This window comes from Arvicanthis niloticus, chromosome 10, assembly GCF_011762505.2.
Source record: "Arvicanthis niloticus isolate mArvNil1 chromosome 10, mArvNil1.pat.X, whole genome shotgun sequence".
Lineage (NCBI taxonomy): Eukaryota > Metazoa > Chordata > Mammalia > Rodentia > Muridae > Arvicanthis > Arvicanthis niloticus.
The window spans coordinates 26,946,763-26,974,242 of NC_047667.1; the positions used below are offsets into that span (position 1 = coordinate 26,946,763).

Here is a 27,480-nt window from a genome sequence, read left to right on the forward strand (position 1 = left end):
ATAAAAATTTCCAGGTTTCAGTTTTCTTGTATTAATTGGATAATGCTTATATCTCCATCTTGATTGTTTGATATTGTATAAATAGGACATGCATGTTAAAGGGCCTTGAAATGTAGTGACTCCTGTGTAAATATAATAAACTATTATTGAAAAGTGTGGTTACTTGGAGACATTTCAGGATTCACAACATGTTCTGTATCTGGAATTATTTGGTAGCATTACACTTAGTATGTCCAATTCTGCCATCAAAAACATTCCTTTTCCAATAGATTTCCTTCTGCATCTTGGAAGCGGAAACTATCGCCTTTAACACACATATTTTTATATGTGTGTTAATATATTACTCCTATATTTTATATAGGAGTAAGACTTTTTAAAAAGTTTATCTGAGTACATTTCAAAGGCACATCCATATGACTTTGAAATTTTGAGAAAAACACCTCATCATTAAATGAATTTATTGGTGCTATTGCCATTTTCATTGCTACCAAGAGACAAGGGAGTGGTGTTCTATATGGCTGGGGGCAAGAGGAGAGCTAATCCTAATCAAAACGCATAATTCAGAACATTCATCTGGAATGGGACAGAGCAAGTCAAGAGATGTGTAAGGTATGCTAGTTATCTAAGTACGAAGACATCTGGAGAAGAAACATTTGATCTTAGTACCATGTCACCCTGCCTTTCTGGTAGACACTGATATTCTCATTGAGATATTGCACAATTCAAGGAAGAAACAGCCACTTTGATGTTGAAAGTGTTGTGTTCATAGGATTGAGACATCCGAAGGGAAGGATGTTGTGTGGTCTACAAGATCTACAGTTTCAGTGTGCAGCCTGTGTGGTAAATGGAAACCAATCTTCAGTATCACATTGTAATTGACAGCCCTGTGGTGAATGGGAAACAGAGCTTTTCCTCTTCATCAGATCCTGCACTCAGTCTGCTTTAGTTCAGCATGCACAAGTGCCATCTGTTCATATGCTAAAATCTGTGGAGTAAAAACTGAAACCATGTAGGAGACTACAAAATACATATCTGTAAAGAAACCAGAGGAAACAAGCCACATGAAATGAACAACAACAAAAAAAATCTTTGGAAATAAAGAAAAATAGGAATCTAGGACAACAAAAGGAAGAAGACTTCCAACGACAAGAAGCAGTGAGCTTCAAAATATTTCAAAGAAGAGGACTTATTTGAAAGACTGGGTTGTATAGGTGAGATTTAGTAGCACAGAGGCATTTAATTTTCCTATTTGAAAGAGTGCAGGGGGTGGGGCTGGACTCTGAATTTTCCAGGTTGAGATGGACCCTTTGACCCCCATTTTGAAAGTTTCTAGGGCTTGCTGTCCTACTAAGCACTGCATTCCACCATTTGGATCGGTAGTAGTACTTCCAAGGGCCAGAACAACACCATAGAAAACATTCAAGCTCCTGCGACTGTAAGCTACAGTATGAACCTTTTTGCTGGACTCATGTAAACATATAAGCATGGTTCCACAGTTGTCCTTAATCTGTGTTTCCAGTCCATTATGGTCCACTTTACAGTATAACCTGGATCTGAACCTAGCATATATTGATGAAAAATAGTGAATATCCCATAGTTATGCGTACATATTCAAATATGTTATACCGGGAAGGAAATAATCAAGGCAAATGAAGCTTGTGGATACCTTGGGAAAACTCCTGTTGTCTCTATAGAAGAATGAGAGTTTGTACATGTAAATCAATGAGTACCACAGGGCACCAGCTACCAGCTCCAGGACCTTGAGTAGCTCGAAGCTCATTTCTTCATCTCTGAAGTGTGAGCAACAGCTACAGCTGACAACTTCAGGGCAACCCAAAGTCGGGTGTTATTTTTAAGGGTGTGGCTGCTGGTAGGTCAACTGTGCTCCGGTGGATGGCCCTGTACCAGTGAATAAATTGGACTGGGTGGGTTGTTTAAGGACAGAAAACAACAGAAAGGGACACAAATGATGGGGGTAGACTGGTGAGGAGTTAGGTGGCAGGCTAGAGGGTGAATATGATCAAATCATATCCTAAGAATTTCTCAAAATATTAATAAAATGTATTACAAGCAAAAAGCACACTCAGTTACAGTTGTGGAGGTGGACTAACGAGATGTGAAGTCTTGTTATGTCCCTGACATAAAGTAAGGTGTCCATAAATGACGTAATTATTCATGGAGGCATAAACAATGGGGAAAGATCCAAAAGATGTCATTGTGGGGAAAGAGTGAGTTTCTCATTGAGAAATGAAAGCAGTAAAAGAGACTGGGTTATCCTAAAGACTGATTAAATTTAAGAGTGACTGGCTCTTAGGAGGTACTGTCAGCAAGGGCAGGATGATGTTGCAGCAAGATTGCTTTCCGTTGGCTTAACTCTGCGTTAGTGTTACAAGGCAGCTATTATTTGTCAGGCCCGCTTCGGTATTGAGAGAGTGGGATTTGACGATCTTTACGGGACCTTAACCTTTAAGTCTTGACAAATATCTCAGGTGTTTTAAGAACCCTGGTGTGTAAATATTCGCCGAATAACTGGAAAATACAGTTTGTCTCCAAGTTTTATGGACATTTTATGTTGCTTAAAGAGGTAATTAAACATGGGATTTGAGGGAGAAGAATGTATTTCCTCCTCCTCGTTAACCGACTTAGTCTGGGTTCCTGATTTCATTTCTCTGGTATTTTGCTTTTTTTTGATATTTCTCAACATTACTTTTCTTTTGGTCTTCTCCAAAATGAACTAACAACTCAAAAAAAAAACAACAAAAAAAAAAACAACAAAAACAAAAACCTTAATTCTGTTGCCAGTGTCACTAATGAATAATTCAGTATGCAGTATGTTGATTTAGAACTGCACTTAAGCCTTCGTAGTTTTCAAAATAAAATCAGAAAACTTATCATTGGAAGACCTTGATCCTGTGCTCCTCAACTTGATAAATTCTGCAAAGGGAGGCACTGATAATTTATTTCTAGCATCACTGGAGCTCAGGGAAGAGCAACGACAACTCCTATTTTCTTGAAGGCAAATCACACACAAAATTGCAGGTCAAGGGGATGAAAGGGGAAAAAAAATCGTGCAAAAGCTAAGCTTCCTACCCCCTCTCACAGTCTCTGGGAGGGTGACTTCAGTGGCTCCTAACTGATTCTGTCACTGTGAAATCCTACAGTCATTCTTCCACACATAAAGGACAAAATAGGCAGGAGAGGAGGATCTAGATGCTTTCAGTTTTAACTCTTCACCAATAGTGGAAAAGGCAGAATGCCTAGGCTATGGCTCTGTGGCCAATAGGATGGCTGCGTGCCTCTCACATGACTGCCTGCCCCTGCCTTTCGCATGGGCTCTAATTTAGTTCAATTCAGAACTGCAGATAGTACGGTGGAGCAGGGATGTCTGAGTACAAGTGGCCGAGTTCCGAGTGACTTTAGGAAATGCTTCTCCCCCTCCCTGGGCATGCAAACAAGACTCTGCACCTGCACCGCAGTTTGTCCGGGAGAGAAGCCTCTGCTTCGCTTGCAGGGACGAGGAACTAGAACAAGAAACAGCATTTGGAAATTGTAAGTATACATTTCTTTCCGTCAAGTGTGCTGATTAAAATAGTTTTCTGCCAGAAGCACAAAATACTCGAAGATTTGCCAGGGAATCTTCTTATGTGTAGTTTGAAAGGTAGCCGAAGGGCAGGGAACTATACCGGGAACATTTGTTGCATGCTTTCTTCTGTGAAAGATAAAGAATTAAGAAGAAAAGTCAGGCTTTCTGAAGAGTAGCTGTAGGAGGCTCCGCACTGGGACACTGCTACAGCATGCTGCTTTGTTCATAGGAAAAAAAAATGAAGGCACACACATATGTCCTTAGTTCCCTTCTTTTCGCTCTTTATGTCTAATCAGATTTGATTTGTCCCCAGGAAAAATAAAAGGCAAACTTTGCTGACTCCACTGACTAGGGCATCCCACACTTTCCAGACATCTGACAGTTATTATAATTAGCCATGAAAGACTGCTAAAGACACTTGGAGACAAAATAGCTCTTAAATCTGAACAATGGCTTCAAGCCAGGGCTTTCTTTTGATTCATTTTTGAAGTGTTTTAAATTTTCCAATAATGACAGAGACTGAACTGGGTTTTGTGTTTTGCCCACAAAATGTGGAACGAGGTCCGGGCACGAGTGACGGCAGCTGAAAGTGGCCAGTGTGGAGAAGGAAAAGATAGCTTTCTGCCTTAGGAGCCAGGCCTCCATATAAAGATTTTTTTTTTTTTAAATTCCTAATAGGGTGGGGTGAGGATGTGGGGGGTGGGGAGGAAGCATGCCGAAGCTTCTTCATAGAAGAATCCTCAAAGAATAAAACAATTTAGAATGCCTTCCTGCTGGAGGACGCAAGGCTATAGCTAGCATCTAAGTTGTATTTATGGTAAGATTTTTTTTTTTTTTTTGATGGAGTTTTAAACAGAAGTGACATTCAAAGCAGCATTTTTAAAAACATTTATACAGTAATTGAAAACAAATGGTAGAGATTATTCCTGTTACTGGTTTCTTTTCATAGCTAGGGTGATCCAGCAATGCGTTATGTCTTTCCTTCTAGATTCATCCAAATCTTTAAAAAGTTATGTTTAGTCTCATAAGAAATGAAACTGCAAATCAGATCGGTGTGATTATGACTGATGAGGATTCTGAACAACAAAGACTCTGACAGAAAGAGAGTTTAGAAGAACACGCTGCCCTCCCCATTTTTAAAAGAGAATATTAACTCCATCAATTATTGAAAGGAATTATTCAGAGGCTCCAGACATAACTAATTATGGCTTAGAGAGGTGCCAGAGCTGAGCCTGTGCTGTAATTATAAAAGTCCAAGACACTAGGAATCTTTTTTGTAAGAAGGCTTGAGCAAGAAATTTCACATAATCTTTTAAAAATACACCAGTTTTTCTTTGTCTGCTCTCTCATGTTATCTACACCTCCCCCACTGCCGCCCACTGTGCGCTGAGACACCTGAAGGCTAGACATAATGATCAACAGAGCTCCAGCCTGTCTGGACTCCAGCCAGGTCCCCCCCCCCCACCCCCCTTCTACAATCAAGGAGCTTGCACGCAATGCATGCCGAGAGCCTTTTCCACCACTATGTGCAGATCCTGGATGGAAGTCGTACACATACTGCGGAAAGATTAAAGACAACAATATCCCCTTTCTCCTACCCTAGACAGACTCAATTTTTAACCCTTTCGTTACCTTTAAACCCGAGATGTCTCAAGCACTCGAAGGCAGGTCTCCAGGGACACTGCAACTCCTGCACCATTTCGCATAGAAGCACACGCCTCATTTGGTGTGGAAATCCCATCTCCACGGATCCTGGCAGAATATTTGAGGATTCACAGTGTGTTAACTAAATGAAACAATTCGCTGGTGCAGGGAATGCATTTTTGAACAAACTTAAGCTATATAAGATTGAGGGGGAAAAGTCGGAGGTCTGTGGAAAGGTTCTTACAAGCCTTGTTGAGGGCTGCAGAGGGTTTTGCGGGGTGCCGTTCTGTAAGCATCATTCTGTTTGCCTCTGTGTCTTTTTCGCATTCTCTCTCTCTCTCTCTCTCTCTCTCTCTCTCTCTCTCTCTCTCTCACACACACACACACACACACACACACACACACACACATAAGACGCATACATCAGCCAGAAAAACACATCACTCACAACAAGCCCAGGTTAGTCGGTGATGTCATCACAGATGAAATTTCGCCTTTGTGGGCAACATTTTCAATCACCTAGACGCCAGAGTCTGCTGGGTGTGTGCCCATAGGAAGTTCAAGTGTTTGCGGGGTTAACCAACACCCACAGGAAAGCAGTCTTTTATTCGGAGCTCTCTCTCTCTCTCTTGAAGATGTGTTTACGGAGCAGTATGGGTGTGTTTGTCATGATATATGTAGTCAGTCAGAGATCTGTGGTTCTAGGACGCCTTATTAATATGCTGATTATACATGTCAGAGGTGGCTGAATTTCAATATGAATAGATGAAATGAAAAGCATTTTAAAATAATTTGGCTCAAGATTTTACAAAAGTAATAGTCCTTATGAATTGGTATTTGTCATTTGCTATTAATGTTATATGTTTTTTACTATTAAAATTCCTCAAGGAACGAATCATTTATACAAATGGTTTTGAAGTGATGCCCATTTTGTGCCTTTGTGAGTATGTATCTGCATTATATGAAACTTGGATTCAGTGTTTGTGTAGGAGTTTACTCTATATTTTTAATTTCTACTTTGTGGGTCTTCTCTAAAGAGTCACTCACCAAACAAGTGTTCAGGTCTTTATTAACATACATATGATATTATTTTATTTTCTTATGTCAAATGGAAGAAAGATAATTACTTTTACCACACTATATGATTGAATTTGAGATAGTAATGAAGAAAAATCTATGTTCATTCTACACCTTAGCTATCAAGTTTTGATATGTAACTTATTAATAATATGATATATTTGCTAGCTCAGACATGCCTGGCATTTGGTATTCAGTTTTGTAAGCTTTGAAATTCACTCTTTGTACTTCTAATTTAGAAAAGATTTTCAAAGCACGTGTCTGTGAACAATTGCACTAATGTATCAGCACAACAGCGGATTTATCTGCCAATGTATCATGTGATTATTTTAAACAGGAGAATAAAAAAATATTGCCTCATTTGATTATTGTTCAGAAAAGCATACAGTTGAAGAATTGACACATTTTGTACTTACAAAAATAATCTATATAAGTTGACTGGTATTTCTATGGTGTAACACTGCAGTAAACAAGTAAATAACTTTTCTGAGTCATGGCTTCCTATTTTTATGTAAGCAATCCCTTCCAACACACACTGAAGTTCTGGCCTGATAAAAAATAATTTAATTTCTTTATCCAAGAGAGAAAAATGAACAAACCGTTTTTGATTCCATCCTACTTTCTGAAAGCCAGACCTGACATTGCCCTCTGGGGATACAGGTTACTAGAAAGGCATCTTTCAAAGACAAGAAGATAATGGAGTTGATTGAAATAGTTGGACTATGTAAGGCCCATTCAAGAACAAATGGTGTTTCAGAACATAACTACGAAAGAACAATTTCCTATAGTTCATTCTCCTTACACAATGGTAATGGTTTATTGGAAATGGCAGAACAAACAGGAGATAGATGTACCCAAGCAGAAAACAACCCGTGTTCTTTCACGTCAGGTATGCATCGAGAGCCTTGGCCATCACAGAATATTCTTACTCTTAGTCTTTTTGTTTTAGATTTTGCTGGCTATGCTCCTCTGGCCTCAGCATCAACTGAGGGTTGTGACCATATATGGATTATATTTAACATATACATTAGAATATAGACTTGTGGTCACAATTAATTCTTATAATCATACGAGAGCGTTTGAAATGTTTTAGAGTGTGACTGTACTTTTAATACAATGAACTCTGGGTAGCAAGATCCACTGGTTGTGATTCTTCTAAGTGAGGATCATGCTCAGGTACTGAATAAATTAGTTTATTGGTGAGATAATTGTTATGCATAATACACACAACACACACACACACTACTTTCATAACTCAAAACCTTCAATCTAAATTTGGAGAACAGAGCAAAAATTACTACAGAACCAGACTGTGTTTCTGAGCAGCCAGTTACTCCTAAAAGTATACTCTGCAGTCATAATCTCTTCATGAAGAGAAAGATGTGTGTGTGTGTGTGTGTGTGTGTGTGTGTGTGTGTGTTTTAAAGCTTAGCCTGTAGGTTGAAGGCTACAAATTATTGTGCACAGATGCCCAAGCAGCGTTCAGAGAGTGAAGGAAACTCTGGTTGCAGTAGCTAAGAAGGGGAACTGGTTCTGCTGCTTTATGCTCCAAATTTTCTTCCTCCAATCTGGACACATGCTAAACTCAAAATTAACCTGAATGAAGACTATCACAGTTATTTTTATAACTTGCAAAAGAGCCCCTGTTTTGTTAGATGCCTCATGAAGGCAGAGGGTACGGGAAGTGATTGACTGACCCTCTGCTTGCAACCTACTCAGGCTCAGGGAGACGATGGGGTCAGACAGACTCATGAATCACAGATAGGAAATGAACCAAATGCATCTTTAGAGGTTTAAAAAGAAACATTTAGGATATATACATATATATTTTTTTTTACTTTGAATAGATTTTGGGTTGATTTTTGGCACATCTTTTAAAACAGCAATCCTTAGTTCAGCTGAAGTAACTTTTTATACATATAGCTAGGACCAGATGGCCACACACTCCTTTCTTATTTAGATGAGACTCTTCCTTTCAATAACATCTTTCTTCCTGACCTGCTTAAAAATTCCAGCGAATGAAATCAGCACAGGATTTTCAATTCTAATTGACCATGTGCAGAGGAAGGGCCGGGACAGAAATCACTGGAGGCATTGTAAGTCTCTGCCTCAGTTCTGTCTTTGTATTTTACCCTTGCTAGCCAATCCAAACTAGCTGAGAATACTGAAAATGCTTAAAATTAAAATAATTGCACTATTATTCTTCATCGAGAATTAGTTGATTGATCTGATTCTTTTGTTTAAGCATAAAAATCAAAAAAAAATTGTCATGCACTTACACAGTGTTGTTTTTTTAAGAAGTACCTTAAAATAGAACCATAACAGTTGAATTGAGATAGGAAGATGGAATATCATATTTATGTTTCTCATTGCTTAAGTAAATTATTACATCATATGTATATAGAATATATATTTGTAGATCTGTATGCATTTTCAATTTTTTATGGAAATATCAAGATTTTGTATTTATTGTATATGAATGATAAGAAATGAAAAATATTTTCCTTGACGTTTATTTATGTTTTACTAGCAATAATACTGGAAATAAAAGATGAGACATGTATGTATATATGTATGTACATAATATATAGTTCTATGAATTATATATTATATAGGTAAATATAATATATAGTTCAGTTAGTTATATATGCTTTGAAAGTAGATACCTACTTTGGTAGGCACCCATATTTTTTTGTTGTTGTCAAGTTCATTTTAGGGATGTAGTGGTGCTGAGGCTTGAACCCAAGGCCTAATGTGCCAAGCACACATTCAACCACTAAACTATATTCAGACTCTCTTTTGAATAAATTCTTGACTCAAATAATTATTTTTATATTTTTTCGCAGTTAAAAGTGCTCTGTTCTAACAGTACAGTTTTGGAATGGCAAACCTGTGAGATACTGACATTATTTTGACATAAAAACTTAGAAGAAAAGTTGAATTCAAGGTACACATTTTAAAACTAGATAGAAATTAAGAAAATACATATCAATTATTGGTGCAACTGAAAAATCCTGTAGAGGCTCTATAGCAGTGCTGGCCCTGGATTCAAGGTTATACTGATTATTTGGGATGTGGCCAACATAGTATGTAACAAATACACTGACTGTCTAAAACAAGAAGATGCTTTATCAAAACCCACGTTCATTCAAATGTTTGAAAAAAATGCATCTTAGGAATGCTAACGTTCATTAGATATTTTGCATCAGAGTTATACATGGATTGCCCATGGAATTTACAGTTCTAAAGTCTGTGCTCTCAGCCACTAACACATGAAGTCAATTCTTCATGAACCTTGGGAAAATTAAAGTTCTTATATCTTAATTTAACATTGTGTGAGCCAACTTGTGTTTGCATACATTAGACTGTAGATTCTCATCATGTCTTTAAGTAGCTCACAGGCTTAAATATTTAATTCTCGTATTAAAATTTTTTAATGACTTAGAACTGGAAAAACCAATTACATATGTGTGTCTACTGCTCTGATTTACCCAATTCTGTCTTACCCTATGTGACTATGTTTAAAATCTTAAGAGATCAAAACTGTCATCTAACAATAAAAATGGAAGTAAAGTGTCATCTAATAATTTAATTTATAAACAGCTACCCCTTATCTTTACCTTTAGAGCCACAGAGTTTATCTAAATCATAACTCATATCCAGGCTATAGAAAATAATGGAGAATGGGATCATGGGTATTATTAAATTAAATTGATATTGAAATTTTTCATCATTCATACTAAATAATCAAGATACAGTTTTAAATAAGGATGATGGCTCTAAGCTACTTCTAATTTCTTCTTCTCTGTATTACCATTGGCTACTAAGCAGGTCTTGATTCTGTGAGATCAAGGCTGATCAAAAGTATTTAATGCAACAATAACTCTACGTCTCATTAAGCTAAGTGAGTATTACTGTTTTTCATTTTTGTAGGTTTGTGGTTGAGATTCCCATTCTACTTTTGCTTCATGAATACTAATTTTCATTTTGGTAAAAAAAAAAAAATCCAGGAAAGATTATGGACAGTTATGGAATCTTTGCAGCTGTGCAAAATGTCTGCCCTCTCTATGGCCCCTTTCCTGTCTTGTGAAACTGTGGGAATGACTCCGTGATATGAATCCATAGGAAACCCAGGCCCCCCTTCAGCTCTCCTTGAACACTGTTTGTTCTGGTTTGCTTGCTTAGGAGCCTTCTTCGGCTTAACCTCTCTTGTACAGCCAATGCCTCCCCTCCAGTCTGCTGTGCACTCAGCCATTAGTGCCCAGTGACCGTTTGCCTCATTCTTCATTGAGAGGCTTATGGGTTATACACATACTAATGCGCTCTTGTATTGTTTTCTAATTTTATATCCTTAGCTGTAAAGGAAGTGGTGCTATATGAATAGATGTGAGGATAAATATAGAGGCTCATGCAGATGTCTCTGGCATCCTGAAAATCTGCAATGTCGTAATTAACAAGCCACCGAATTTGCCTCTATGCCTCTCATGTGTAGCTCCTGCAGTGAGCCCACCTCCAAGTGGAGGAGATCTCTCGTTTAATAAGTTGAAGGTGGATGCCCAGTTTATTCTTGTGTTCTCCCCTTGACAAAGTATATTTCCTGGAGGAAAATGAAGGTTTAAGAGAAGCACAACTTCATATTTTGAAAATAAAGGTTAAAGGAGAGATACTATAGCATGCAACAATGAGATTAAACCAATAAAATTATCAGGACAAACTGTGTCATCTAACCTGAAGTTATGAGTCTCCGAATATGAATATTTCAACACTCACATACACATATAGAAACTCATATGCAAATTTAACTTCTCTGTGATAGTATGTGAGAGAAAGACAATTCCTTTTAAGGTTTTAAATGTTCATTTAAATCCACCACAGTGGAATATGCATGAAAGACACACTTTTTGCTGATTGTGTAGTTTGATTGTCTTGATCCATTAGTCATTTACCAGAATATTACTCAAAATGTTTTAGGTAAAAAGGAATCCCTCAGCCAGCACTCTGCTTAGGAAAGACTTTAAGGTGTCTCTTGTCCTGGAAAGAGTTACAGATGGATGTAAGCTAACAGTGACATTCATTGGTTAATAGGGGGAATGCAAAGGGTTAAATTTTTAAATCTTTGCAAAGGGGGGGTGGAGCCTCTGGAAGATAAAAACTAAACTAAAACCAGAGGCTAAGCTGCCAGTGATTTGGTTGTATTTATGGATTATACTCCATGTTGAAAGAGAAAAAATCAGATGTAAGATGACGCTGCAGGGGGCGTCTGGACTTTTCACTAAGTCTGAAGTCTGTTTAGTCAATGCTTATTAAGGCCTGGTTTTGACCTTTGCCCCCTTTCATTCCTCTCTGTTCCAGGTGCAACATTTGTGCAAGTGCTTGGCCATTATTGGACACTATGAGAAAACTTCCAGTCTTGAATGAGCAAAATATGTTGAATGTTAAAAAATACAAAAAAAATACACAGTTGAAAAATGTTGTGGGAACATTTTTCCAAGCTCTGTAAACTTAGATCCACTTCCTTTGTAGTCACTAAGCAGTGAGTGTGGCCGTTCTTTCAGCTATAACTGAGGTTGTTCAGTATAACTTGAATCTAAAACAAATTACTACAGTGTAACTGTGTGATTTTTTGTGAACATATCTAAAATAGCTTCTTCTACCCAAACTACGTCTCTTGGTAGGGAGTATAGATATTTTTGTATAAGTATTTCTCTTAAATCTTTATACTTAGGCGTGCTCTAAGCATACTCTTACATTGCTTACTCTTAAAATATTGATTTTGTTTTATAACGTGGAACTAAAAGAGAGATAAAAACCAAAACAATACCATTTTCTAAAACATTGGAAAACTTTTATCTATGGAATTTTATAAATTATAGTTATCTGTATTATATTTGATAAGTCTAAAAATTAATGATTGATTGCATGTATGAAGCATGAGATGGCTCCAAACTCAAACATAGAACAAAGAGAGAGAGGAAGTTAGGTATTAAAACCACATTTTAAAGATTTAGAATGTTGTATTATTTTTTCTGAAAAAAAAAAAAGTCTTTATTTAGCAGGCAACACTCTACATGATCTAAGTTCACTCATTTTAAATGTATTTTTGAATTTTAAGGAAAATTAAATCTCTGATTTTTGACCAAAAACCTGACTTTAAAATTTCATTGGCAGAGTCATATACAAATGTTCCTTATGGCTAGAAAAATAGAGAACCAACTTAAATTTAATTTTAAAGTACTTCAAATTGCACAGGACATTAATGGCAAAATAATATTTAGATTCTTGTTTCTACTTCAAAGATTTACAATTTTTAGTATTTTGGGTTTTTTTTACTCCAAATAATTAAGGAAAAAAATCTTTCATAGCTGCATTGTCATAGTTTATTGGTTATATGTCAGAAGCTGTTAAAAAAAATGAGATGTCAGGTGTAAAATTCCTAGTTAGCCCACTTAAAACTCATCTTAAAATCAAGGAAGGTGAGAGGGCACAATGATCTCAATGAAATCTTCGTTTACGTATATAATATGGTGACAATTGTGGTAAGATGATGAAAGAGTTTTCTTTTGGCTTTGATGGCTGACACTGGGAAAACCTATGTCTAGCTTCCCTTTCTGCAGAGCCTGTACAAGCCAGTCCTTTACACTATGTCTTCATGTTGCATAAGGTGTGGGTAACAAGGCTATGACATCATGCTTTGGCATCCTGTTTACCACATTCCCCTCCTTTTATAAAGAACCATGTCTTAGAGTCATCTCCATGCATCAATGCATTCACCTTCCACACTCCCCGAGCCATCTGTAAGGATGCTTTATTTTAAAATACTCTGAGAAACTCTTAGAACTATGCTCAGCTGGGTATGTGAAGGAAATTCAGCAAATATAGTCATGGAAAGGAACATTAACATTGGCATTATTTTTTGGTTTCTCCATTTTGAGTGACGTGCCGACCTTTAAGAAAAGAAATGAATGCATTTCTGGAAATGTTTCCTATTTGTGTGTGTTGTCAGAGATTTACATTCACCATATGGCGGTGTATCTGATGCAGACTTGTCAGGGATCATTTTGCACCTAGCCTTTAGAGCATAAACCTCTGTCATCACTTAATGTCTTCTCGTTCACAAAACCTAAGTTGGAGAACATTAATACACATAGGTAAGATGAATTATTTTCTTTTGTAGATTCCTTAGTAAATAAACTACTTTTGAAAAAGTATATGAGGACATGTCTGCAGAAATTTACAACTTAAGCCAAAAATCTTAACACTTAGATGGAAGAGACATATAACTGAGGTACCTGGCTCAGATACTTAAGGTGGGTATTTGTGCAGACTGTCTTCAGCATCCATTTATAAACTGCATGTTATTCCAACATTGGGTAATTAGTATCCAGTAATTAATATTGACTCAAGACAATGGCCTCACATGACCCAGAGACCAGAACGAGGCACATGAAAGGCTCCATTCTTTTCTATCTTCTATTCAGAGTTTATCACAAGCACCAGTAAACATAATCACTCATTTTATTTATGCTAGATGTACAGGGTAATTACAATGTTTCTTTTAAAAACTGTATTATTGATGCACAGCAAATTTTAGATTATTTTTAGATATATTTTGTAGACAAACCTGTTTATTCAGACATCACATTTTTATTATAGAGTATATTAAAAAGTATGAAAATTAGGTCTCATCTTATTATTTTATCCCAAGCATTACAAATGTGTGTGATATTGTTTCAATGAGGTTTGTCTTTCATTTGTTATCGTTGGCTTCTTTCATTCATTACCGACCAGTACTCTCCCACTGCAGATAATTACATAGTCAGTATCACACACTTGGACATTTTTATTGCTGTTTTTCCAGAACCCTGGTCAATTTCTTAAGAGTCTTTCAAAATCCTCATGTCTGGTTCTCATTATGCTTATTCAACAACTAGGAAACACCTTGGTTAAGGACCAAGAAAGGTTGCTCCTTTGGAAATGCTATGACTCTCTATGAACCTGGATGGTGTAATGATTCTCTATGGACTTCCGGTTTTCTATCAGTGACTGACAAAGGCTGAGCTAGATCTCCAAGATGTTTACAAATCTCTAAGCCAATACAGTTAGACCTCTCATTGTCTGATGACTTCTGAGCTCTCAAAATAATCTATGTTATACAAGTGTTTCATCCTTTTGAAAACACAGAGTCACATTTATATAACCTTGTCTGCTTTCACTTATTTTGCTCTTAAAATTTCACTGGACTGTATGTGTCTTCTGAGGATCAGTTTCCCCCAACCTTACTGCTTTCCAGAGGATAAGTATCATCTGTGAAAATTTTATAGTTGAACAGGTCAAATAATTCTGATAATATATTTCACTGATAAAGCAAGGGCAGTGAAGACACCTTGCGACTCACAGGTAAAGATTGTGTTGAGTAGGAATCACTCTCAGGACTCTGATCATCTGGGAATACTCAGTAGCATAGCAACAAGGGAGAGTGCTCAACTGCTATCATTGGAAAGTCATGGCTTGACCCAGAGATTCCCAGGTGCTGAGTTAGATGGTGATAGGAAGAATGAAATAATGAGTATTTCCAATGTATTATGAAATATACTAGGTTTTAATTTGGCATTGGCACTACTTTCATTACAGGGAAGCTAATCCTTGAGTGAATGATGAGAACCTTGCCAAGTTTTCACTGTAAAATTTTGCAATGCAAACTTGCTTAAATTCCTTGTTTGTGAACAGCTTTCCTTGTAAATTCTGTTGGTTCAGACTATGCCCGAGGTAACCCAATTTACAACGGTAATGAACAAAGGCTTTTTCACTCTGGGAATGACCATGGAGATTTGAACTTAGGGTTTCAGGTGTCAGACATAGAAATAATTTCAGTATCAGGACTTCAGCATGAGTAATGGGAGCTCACGGAGGAAAACATTATATCAAGTGATTCAACTAGTGATTGCAATATTCATTTGAGTAGTTCTCAAGATAGAAGTTTTTACTATGTTGAAATTATTTTTCTAGTGAGGTCCATATAAAAGATTTAATTTGTTCCTGTAAGACATGATAATCAAACAACCATTCAAAGCAAGCCATGAATCTGACAGCCACAAATGTCTTAAATCTATCTGTGTGCCCAAACTATCTCTGCTTCTAAAGTCGTCGACAAACATAGAATAGATGCAAATTGAATGGCTTTTGTGAAAACGCAAATGCACACAAGACATTGTTAATGGTTACATTTGGACTTGAATCCCATTACTTCTGTCACTTTTGAGTGTATGGATCTTAATCCTCTTACAAGACATTTTTAAATGGAATGTTAAGCTAAAGAAAGAACTGCATTGGACTAGAAACTGCCGATGCCTATTAAAGTGTTCGTAAAATGCAACAATGTGTTAATCAAAGTAAGGGTTTGTATTTTTTTAAGGTCAGTCATTCAAAGTGAAAATTCAGTGTTTAAGAGATTTAGTTAGTGAAATGGTGCAACATTATTTTCCATAAAAATTTCAAGAGATTACTAGAGGGTTAAAAATTGAATCTTAGCTGGGTGGTAGTGGTGCCTGCCTTTTATCTCATCACTCTGGAAACAGAGGCAGACAGATCTCTGAGTCCGAGGCCAACATGGTCTGTAGAGTGAGTTTTAGGACAGCCAGGGCTACGCAGAGAAAACCTTTCTCAAACCACCCTGTCAAAAAACAAACAAACAAACAAACAAACAAACTAGGGATGGAGTGATGGCTCAGTGGTTAAAAGCAGATAAGGCTTATAGAGGACTCAAGTGTGACCCTCAGGATAACACACTCCCAAGATCCTCCCTCCAGAAAACCTCAATGTTCTTGGCATTGATTTGGACAATTTCTAGAGAACATAACGAATCTGTCTATCTGCCTCAAATATCATTATAGTTAATTACAACTGAGGAAAAGTCAAAATAAGACACTTTTTATGTGCAGAGTATATAACAGTAGAGAGATAGTGATGGTAAAATTGATAGAATACCGGAGTTCAATAGTAAAAGCAAGCTCTATGAACAGTAGCAAGTTTCACAGCAACCGAAAGCGAGGACTCATTGATGATGGTCAGCTGACCAGTTTCCCTAACTCAATAGCCCTATGTGCTACTGAGAATCATCCTCCGCATTATTTTATATTATTTATGTAATTCTAGGACTCACAGATACTTACTTCCTCTTGTCATCCTTAAGAATTTCAATTATTTGGCGTATGTTCAAAGAGAAGCATCTTGAGAACGTCTTCTCTTGACACTTCAGACCATTTAGATGTGTAAGCTGACTGTCTTCAGATTTCAGATTTTTACAAATGAAATGTCACATAAACATAAATAATATTGGTTTATTCTTTAAACATTGACAAAGAGATGCATGATCATAACAGCATGGGACTGACTAAAGATTCCACAGGATGTTCATTATATCACCCAGAACCAAGAGTTTTCAGAAAATATTCAAGCGTAGATTTATTTATTTCCTCTAAGGCAGAAGCTGATTTGAATTACAGTTTCATGTCTTAAAGCCTTTAGTTGAACACTTAGTAAGCCACAAGGGAGCTCGTATGTGTCTCATCAAATTTCTGAGTAAACCAAAGTTTGTTAGAAAAAAATTCAATCAAAGAAATAGAGTTTTGAAAATTCTATATTCCTAGTTACATATTTTAACTCCTAAAATCTCCATGAAATCTCTAATGCTAATATTGTCGACATATTTTTCAGACAATAAGAGCATGAATTATATATATTCCCACTGCCTTATCCAAAGCTGATGCTCAATATTTTTGATTGAGTCATGTGCTTAGATTCAGCTTGGCCCTTTGTAAGGATTTTATTGAGTCCATTCATTTGAATGAAACTGATCTCAGGGCTACTGTGAATGACTAATAGAGAAACCTAATACAGGTATAAAATTTGTAAACATTTCTGATAGAAGCATTACATCAGTTTAGATGGACTTATAGAATATTGCATATTGAGTGGGTAAGGAGATTTAAAAAAAATAAACTGTGAGGAAAATTGACTGAGCATCATACAGGGTCCTTGAACAAATGTAACTACTGTAAAAACAATCTGTCTATTTAGAACTAGAGAAATAATCAGACATTACCTTCACTTTTGTACCCTTGGCGTACTCCAGCCTTCCACAGGTAGGCCCAATCCAATGGTCAAAAGAAATTAGTCATACAACAAAATCAAGAGTTGTGAATCTGGAAAAAGGACAGGTAAGGAGAGGGGAGAAGAAAGACATCAGAAGGAGATAAGAGAGGGAGTTGAGAGGAAAGAGTAACCAGAATGAATTGCAGATAGCTATGAAATTGTCAAAAACCTAACTTAATACAAAAAAAAAGTTGTATATTGTCTGCATGGGTCATAGGTTATTATAGTGTATATTAAGAGAGATCAGTATACAGAAATATCAACAAGTAAAGTCATTTGGCTTTTCTGTGATGTTTAAACACATCCCTTCTCAGTCTTCCCTGGAATAAACACATTAGACATCTGACCTGAACATCCAAGTATTGATTACCCATAATAATATAAGATAAAGCTACATCTTCCTAGAGTTAATACCAACTTGCATTATGCATTACTGGTTTGATGTTCTCCCCACCTCACAGTGACTGAAAATAAAAACAGAAAAAAGCAAATCATTTAGATGCATAGGTAGGGGTCTCTCACGTCAGGGTCTAGTCTGAGCCCTTAGGTATTACAACATTTGGGAATTATTAATGAGTCACTGTCTGTAAGTTGCTTAATAGAATTTATCTGAAGAAAGTATATATACATATACATATATATGTGTGTGTTTATGTGTATACATAATATAGATATATACATATATATGATTTACTTGTATACATATACATTTACTTATTTATATTTGCTTATATATTACTTATATTTACTTACATATAGTTATATGTACTTATATATACAAATATGTATACTTATATGCATATATACATATATATAAATGACTTAGAAAGTATTTAATAGTGTGGGACATGTGCCTGAATGCTGTGATGTGCAGTTAAAGATGGTTGATTGTTGCAGATGATGTGGAAACAACAGCGAAGAAATGAGTTTTCTTTAGGAAGTCTGGACCTTCTTACCAAAACAAACTGCTAGACCACACCTTCTGTTCTCTTCAGTGAAATTTTTATCAAAGCTAATGTTTGCAACCAAATGACTTCCTATACCCTTAAGCCCTTTATGTTTCTCTGTATGAACAATTTTAAGAAGACACAGACAAGAAGTTAACAACTTCGTGACCATCATTCTGATAATTTTTTTGTCATAAATTTTGATTACTAGTTTCTATTCTCATTCTTCTGGGTCATTAGGTTTTGTCATTCTGCTTTGTTTTGGTGTGTGTGTGTGTATGTGTGTGTATGGGATATGTCTATGTGAGTGCAGTTACCCATGAAAGTCCAGAGACATCAGATTCTCTAGAGTTGGATTAAAAGAGTTTTAATTCACCCAATGTGAATTCCTACAAAGTTTTTGAGCTAAGATGGTTTCCTAGCTAAAACACATGAAATTATTTTATAAAGAAAATAAAAGTTAGGCTGACAGCAAACAAATGACATGGAAGCCAGTTGTACTGCATTCTGACAGAAGAGGCACAAAGCTCCCAGGGCATTCAGAAATGAAATCAACATAGCTAATAGGTCATAGAGAGATTCAGGTGCACAGTGTGAGCCTTAGAGTGACTTCAAGTGCCACGAGAAGCATTCTCTGCTAGTCTGCACGTTTCTCTCATTTCCGTGGAAGTGACACTTCAGTAGGTTTCCCAATATGGATCATAACAGGCACAATGATGTGCTCTCTGGAGTGTGTTCTCCCTTTCTGACAACATAGCTGATTTTCCCTAACGAGCCTTTTGTTGTCAGTGTGGCATTTTATTAGCCATTGCTGAACTACCGTGAGGTCTTTGTGTCCTCAGATTATGTTCTTGAATGTACGGCTGCATTTCTGTGCCTTAGTACAACCAGTTTCAAGAGATTTGACTAACTGGCCAAAGCCTTTATGTGAATGAGTAGCAAATGCTTTTATGGGATAGAGGTTTCCTTTACTGAGAGATTAATGAAAAAATAAGTTTTTTTTTTTTTTTAAATGCTGGGACTTGAACCCAAAGCCTTGCACACAGAAGTGGGGCTGTGCCTATCAAAGGAGAATTGTATTCTTCTCTTTGTTTTTATGGTTTTTGTTTTGTTTTGTGTTTGTCTTATTAAAGGGAAATGCTACCTCTAGATTAATGAAAATACTCAAGGAAGAAGTGAAGAAATCATTGTAACAGGATGAGGGTAGGAATCAATTTCCACCTTGATTCCTGATGTGTTTTAAAATAATAAAGGATTTAAAGATTTTTAGCATTTACAAAAAATTAGTAAAGCACAAGAAAAAGAAACTTATTAAAGTTATTCATTTATAGTGAAGTTTAAATTGCCTAATGGAAAAAGGGAAGGAATGACACATGTGTTTTCCTTTTAAGTCTTAACATATATTTATTTGACATATTACTATCATTTTCATAGACATTATCATTTTCTTTAGAATAATGAGTTATGAAAAAAACTATAATCGATGACTCTTCAAGAGGAAATAAAGATAATTTTCCAAATTAGAGAGTACTAAACATATATTATTGAACCAATTTTTTAAGTGGCACAGTAAGCTTATGAGATATACATGCGCAGTGTGTTGCCAATATGAGCTCCTGTACAGAAGCAAACATTTGTTACAAGCGATGTATTGTTTGAAACACCTGGCCTTCTTGAGGCAGTAAATCACACCCTCTTTCCCACTTACATTCAACAGCAGTGAAACAGTAAAATGAATGGAAATAGATTACCACTGTCATTCCTTTTACAGCCAGATATTTTGTTTAACGTGGCCCTCATCGTCAAGCATGTAGACTAAAAAATTGCCTCATGGGCTATCTCATAAGCTTACTGTGATGTTCCACTTAAATCCATCCAAAAACTTACACATCCTGTAGAAATATCAGTTCCTTAGGGATAGGAGAGAGCAAATGCAGACGGGGTGAGACAGAGACGGAGTTAATGTAGAGAGTAGAAAGTCATGATGATACTCACGCTCACATTCCCAGGTTTTCCTTCCAAACTTCCTTATTATAATATGAGTGTGGAGCGCAGTGAATGGAAGAGCTAAGAATGTTTGGTTGCTGGAGTTCTTTAACCAGGGAACATCCCTCATGAAGAAACATGTCCTCAAAGCCATTTCATAAAAATTAAAAGACAGACATAAATTATAAAAAGAGTTTTAAAAAGAAAAACAAAAATGTGAGCTTCAAGTCTTTATTGACATTTTAAATATAGCAAGCAAACTACACACACACACACACAAACACACACACACGTGTGCATGCATGGTGAGAAGTAGAGGCTTTACTACCTAGAAGAGTTGAAGTGGTTCCCAGAAATTTAACCATAGTTAAAGAACCACTGAAAATTTACACCAGAGACCTAGACAGCCTATATTTTCAAGAAATGGCACTGTGAATTGCAGAGACAAAAACCAATTGATCTTCCTTACAAGCCAGCCTTGAGAGGATTGCTTTCTCAAACTACTCTGCACCCCGATACCAACTGACTTATTAATCTCATCATCAAATGCAGCATAGCCTTTAAACACACCCTTCCCTTCTATATATCAACAGGAAGTCCCAGTAAAATTGTCTAATGTGGCTGCTTAAATAATAGAGTATGGGGAAATATCTAGGAAAATACCTCAGTATGTAAAACAGTACTTGAGATTCATATGCTCTAAAGAAGTCTAACTCTGTTGAAAGTGTTTTCATCCACTAATACAAAGAAAAGAAGCTCTCTAGCCAAGTCATTTTAGTATATATTATTAGTTGGTAGAGCATTTGTTGAGGAGTCTTGGTTTAGTTGTGAATTTTTTCATTCCTTTCATCCATTCTCTTCTTTTCTTGCTATTCCACTAGTATCGACCCTTTGCTGTCAAGGGCAGCTAGCAGCAGAGTGGCCATAGCATACAGCTGAAATAACTTTTAACATGGCCACTACTCAGAGCAGTTTTTAGAGGTGTAGAATTGAGCACGAGGAAAGCTAGCCTTATATGCTGAAATAATTTTAGCATAAGAACATAGATTATACATCCACCAGACATCTATTGGCTTAACTATAAAATTATTCTAAGAAGGAGTCTGGGACCAATTGACCAAGGTTTTCAAATATCCAAAGAAGCTTGTAAATATTCAAATAGTCATCTTCAAGACATGGAATCTTCTTGCGTTCAGTTTTTTTTTGGGGGGGGGGGTGGGGGAACAAAATTAACAGAATTTTTCATGATGTGGGGGCTGAGGGATTGCCTCAAATACTGTAGGTGATAGAAACACCGGAATCTGTAGGCTAGGCCAGTTATAGGCTGGAAGACAGGAATAGCTGTAGTCTGAGTGTAAGAGGAACCAGGGGCTAGCTGATTTCTCATAACCCGTGTATTTTACACAGCATCCCCTCTTCAAAGTGAAACTCAGCAAACATGCAGATTATGTTCTTCTGGGAATCCCCTTTGTGCCGCTGCATGTGATTCATTTGCACAACTGTGTTTTGCAAGCACTTTTATTAGAGAGTTGACAGCCATTAGAAGATGACAAACTGAAGTATAATAGGATGAAGGTTACCTTTAAAAAGATGATTCAGGAATCCATTCTCGTGAGTTCCTCCGGATTTCCTGAAATGAGAAACTAGGGTTGGAGTATGAAATGTAATATTGTTAATCAAGGAATTAAAAACAAGTAGACATTTCCCCTCCTTAGCCCTGTCCTTACAGACAAACCAGTCAGTGTGGTCTTAGACTAAGTAACATTATGCCTGCAAGTATAGAATATACCTGTAGTCCACATGGGGAGAAATTTCATTGGTCATCCTTGAATTCTTGGAAGCCTGCACAGAAAAGGAATGACAACGCTCATCCCCAGCAACTCTCATAGCTGTTCTTCCTTGGTAAGAATCCAGTTTCCACAAGAATATTTAAAAAGTAACCAACAACAACAACAACGAAAAGAATTGTGCTTTTATGTATGTAGAACACAGTGTTCTTTTGCTATAAATTGGAACAGATCAAGAAATTTATATTGGAGTCACAATTATTTGCACATGGGAGACAACATGTTGGCTCTCACTAGAAATACCAAAATTAGAAGAGCAGTTTTCTGCAAGAGTCTTTAACATGTTCCCCAGGTTTGTACTCACTGAGGATGCAAAACTAGAAGTACTTCAATGTTCTTGCATAGGTATACATCTCACTATACAGGCTAAACGCTGATAACTTTAACACACTTAAGGGGTGATAGTGTGTGTACCTCATATCTTAATTTAAAGAATGTCAAAGAATGGTTTAAAGGTTATGTCACTTCTATCTGCAAGAGCTTAAAGCTGGCCATGTGGCCATTCTGCTCAATGGTATGTATTACTTGGTGACTTCTCTAATCTACTTTGGTTTTTGAGAATTTCTTTTGGTTTTTAAATTATAACCTGAAGAAAACATTAGAAATCATTTTTGTTTTAAGAACACATATCCACTGTATATCTAAGAGTGTTTAGCTTCTACAGAAGAGTTAGAACCCTTGTCTATAGAGAGTGTAAGCATATAAACAACTATAGCCCAACGTTTCTTATCATTGTGTGGAGCTATTGCTGTCTCCATATACCTTTCAAGTTTGCTTATTCTATTTCCTCCTATCGAAATGAGTTTTCCTTACTTCCTTTTGAGCATTCATATGCAGTCCAACTGAGGTTTTATCATCTAAGATTCATCTCCCCTATCCATTCTTGACAAATAGAATCCCTTTAAAGTCCAATAACTTTATAGCTCTATCCTGCTCATGGTACTTACCGTATTTCCTTTCTGTAGTATCTCTTCATCTTTTGAAGACTATTCCATAAACAGAGGTCTCATTTACTAAACAGAAGCCTTGATATAGTGAATGCCAAGTGAATATTTATTGAAATATTGAATCAATGGGTAAGGACTTAAGGGAAAAACAACCATGAAGACATCAAAGAGGCAATCTTATGACTGAACTATCTCTAGAAATATTGAAAGTACCAAGTTCTTTCTGCCTGAATGATAGCATTTAAAGAGCCTTATTTATTTCAACAGTCTGAAGGAAGAAAAAAAAACCCTTTGTAATTGAAATTCAGATCGGAGTTGTTTGATTTGTATTATATAAATTCATTTCCCTTAATTTCCATGACTTTATAAGTCTGTGTTCAACAAGTGGCCAGTATTGAAGATAATGGCATCAATCATTACAGAGTACAAATGGTGAGCTCATCAAATAAGCCACGGGAAACAAACAGGCATTTTAAAATAGAAGTACCATTACTGGGCAGCTCAGGAAATAAATATAAGCCAAAGAAGTCATGTGATCTCTATACTTCTGCATCTGAGTGTTAGCTATTCCTTTTCATTCAACAAATATTTATTGATCACATATTTAACTCCCAGCAGTCTTCTCACTGCGGAGGAGATAATGGTAGACAAATGGTTAACAAGTCCCTAGCTCACCAAACAAACACACACACTAGAATGTCACCATATATGCCATAAATACTGAGACAAGAAATCAAAGACCAGGGAGGGTGAGCTTTGAGCTTATCTGCATGTGTGTAGATAAGATGCACCTAAGAAGTGTTCTAACTAAGTCATGAATGAAAAGGGTTGGGGAAAACATCAACTCCAGATCTTTCCAGACCAGAGATACAAGAGTACAAATGGCATGAAATGCAAACCTCATTATGAGAAGAACAAAGAGGCCGACATAGTCGAAACAGAGTGACTAGGAAAGGGATGGTAAGAGGCACAATGAAAAAGTGTGTGGGCGGGTCATGTAGCATACTTAGAAGCATGGGTAAAATTTGGGGGTTTATTTTAAAGCTACTAAAGAGTTTGAACAGTGGTCTGTGTGATTTCCCTTTTTTTGTGTCAACAAGACATCATGACTGCTGTTGGAGAACAGGTCCAGAGGGATTGAGTAAGGGTGAAGCATGGAGCCCACTTAGAACACTGCTTCCCCAGGGGCTGCAGAGCAGTGCAGATGTCAAGAAGTAGCTGGAGCTTGGAAATAGTTTAGTTAAATTGGCACCAAGGTTTTATTTTCCCCCAAGACTTGTACTAAGTAAGGTTCAACTCCATGTAGATTTAAAAAGTGTCCTTATGAGAAGGTTCCATTGTATTACATTCATAGGATAATTATTCTCCAACTTATTCTCCAGGGAGATCAATGTCAGGATTAACCCAGCTCTCAGAGAGGCCTGGGTGACGTGCTTTGTGTCACAAGTCATGCCAGATCCCAGAGCTTCAAAGCTACTGTTCTGTCCACCAGATTTCACATTTTCTCTGTGTTTTTATTCTACATATCCAAGAAGAGATTTGAGTTAACGTATGAAATATTTTTAGCAGAATTTGGAAAAAAATTGAATTTTAAATGACTGGCTTCATAAAGAACTTCTAATTTGTTTTGAGAAAATGGGCATAATGATTTTCAGCTATGTTTTGGATTTTGTGTGCTGAAAACCCTTGTACAGCAAGTCATTTTGAGTGTCTGCAGCTAGCATTCTATAGAGGGACATGCTGAATCTCTGTGAGCCATGTTTTCTGTGTTCCTTGGGTTTCAAATATGTGTGTTTCAAATTTGTATAGTCATAAAAATGGTATCTAGAGATACATTAAACAAGTTTTAAATGTTAAAATGTAAGTTTATTGCTAGTTCTGGTTATTCACATATTTGCTTATTCTGATACATTATCCAAGAACATGATTTTATTTTTGTTTCAAAATACCTCTTTAACCAACCATGCATTTCTTGAACACATTAATAGATTTGCTAAAAGATTTCATTACAACAACCATATTGTACTAGAGAATGCATATTATTAGAACAATGGAGTTTCTGCTTATTCTTTTCTCATTATTCTTGAATAAAATTTTAATAATTTTTGGGCACTTTGGTGTTTAGCATACTGGAACATGATATAGCTGCTGAGTTTTAATCAGAAAATATAGATACTGGTACTAAAGTCTTCCCTTCACACACATGTGTGTCACTTCTTCCACCACACACACAATATTCATTTCACATACTCTAGGAGACTCACCTCTGACTCATGGAGACTCTGCCTCCTGAGTCAAACATTCACTCCATTCTTTCTGTAGCCTCCTCCTCTGGAAACTCAATGTTCTGTGCACCATTTACAGCCTTCATTTGCTCCGCCAAGAAAGAAATAGAATAACAGAGAGTTGGACATGCTTTCTAAATAATCAGTGAAGTTCAATCTAACAAGCCCCATCCCCCTCCCCTCCAAAAAAAAACAAAGCAAAGCAAACAAACAAAAAACCCCAATCTTTTCCATTTGTCATGGGAATCTAAATAATTGATTATTTCATGATGCTTACCAGTGGCTTATTCTTAAAGTAAAGGAAGTAAGCACCTTGTAAGTGCTCAAAGATAATTTTAGCCCCTTCTCTTTTCTAGTAATGATGTGTTAGGTGTTTCTTAATTCTCTTTAGGGTATTTTCTGGCTTTTTTTTTCTTTTACAAATTCTATCCTTAGTATTGTTTGACTCACTGATCAGAAGAAGTAGTTAAGTGTGGGAGACAGAAGAGTGTTGAGAGTAGGAAGTTCTTCTTTTCTTCTGCCTGAGGTTATTTGTGTTTAGTAGAATAGGGGAGGGCTGCCTGGAATAGAGAAAGAAGCCTCATCAGTTGTAGACTGATGGTTCTCAGCAAAGAGAACCAGGACCAGGCAGACCATTTTCTGTGAGCACTGCCATCCATTACAAGGTGTGTCAGTTTTGTTCCAATGAAAACATAGTTTCTCTTTAATGTTCCCGTATTGGAGAGAAGGGAAACTACTGCTTTTTCTTGCTGCAGAGGCGCTACAGTGGGTGCACACACGTTTGCTAAAATGTAGTTTGTAATAATTTGTTCTGTCAGAGCTATTGATGTTCAATTCTGTCCTTTTTGGAGATAATGTTTATGAAATTCCTGGGTGCTTAAGCACTGCTGCAACTTTTATATGATTTGAAGAGATTATAGAAGAGTTGAATTTCTTTTTTTTTTTCTGATGATTCCAGTGGGTACAGAGAATAGGACAATAGAATGTGATAATATTCTTGAGGCATGGGGTCCAGCAGATTCCAATCCCTTTAAAATTTCTATCTCTTAAAACTGCAAATATTTAAATATTTAAGTTTACTAAGCCTATAACAAACATAAAAGATATTTTCTCACAGGACAACAAGCCATAAGCAAAGTTTTTTAGACTACAGATGGGAAACTAATAACATGACATGAAAATAAAGAAAATTTTGTAAACATAGTGTACTGTTAATCAGTACTATAATACACAGCGTTAGAAAATTTTCCTATTAAAACATATTGCTACATGATGAATAATAAAAATTATGACAAAAGAAAATATAAATAAAATTTTAATGGTTTTGCTTTGAACATTTTAGCAAAATAACTTTTAGTCTAGAATTATAGGACTTAATACAATAAACCAGAGAGAGGAGGCAGAATTTCATCTTCCAATACAACTTTCTTCCTAGATATAAAGATGATTATTCCTACCCTAGGAAATGTGAAAATCCAGCGAAGAGATCAGATTTGCCAAATATATAGGCACACAGCCTGTTTTTAAGAGTCGTTGGTACTTAGGTAGGGCACAAAGAATCTATAGACACAGGCAGAGGGGCTTTGCCTGCTCCACGATAGGTGAGAGTAGGCATGCCCCATCACCCTGAAGAGCAGAACTGAAAACTCAGGATCAGCTGCAGCCCACACAAAATGGTGTAGCACCCATTCCATTCAAAAGCTACCCGCACAGTCTCTCTTTTTCTCCGAAAGAAAGCGCATGTTTCATGTGAGAATAAGTGTTCAACAAATCATTCGCCAGGCATCAAGTAAAAATTGAGATCAATCACGTGTGTTTGGATTTTCTACAGACTCTTCAGAGACTCCAGAGTTCATTAACATTGCGAGTTTTTTTAAGTAACATTCATGTTTCTTACTTAGATAACTAATAATAATACAACTTGTAGTTAAAATTGCCTTTCGAAATTGAAATGTCCATAGACTTTTGTCAAAAAAAAAAAAAAAAAAAAAAGAACCAGGGTTCAATTAATTT

The 27,480-nt window shown here is 36.5% G+C and overlaps 1 long non-coding RNA gene across 2 annotated transcripts in view; it reads left to right on the top strand.

Moving 5' to 3' along the window:
• Positions 1 to 3,361: 3,361 nt before the first annotated feature.
• LOC143443675 (uncharacterized) overlaps positions 3,362 to 27,480 on the top strand; it is a 36,514-nt gene continuing 12,395 nt past the window's right edge. For both annotated transcript variants that reach the window (XR_013112846.1, XR_013112847.1), the window contains exon 1: positions 3,362 to 3,549. This is a non-coding gene — a long non-coding RNA (uncharacterized LOC143443675). The remainder of the gene's footprint in view (positions 3,550 to 27,480) is intronic.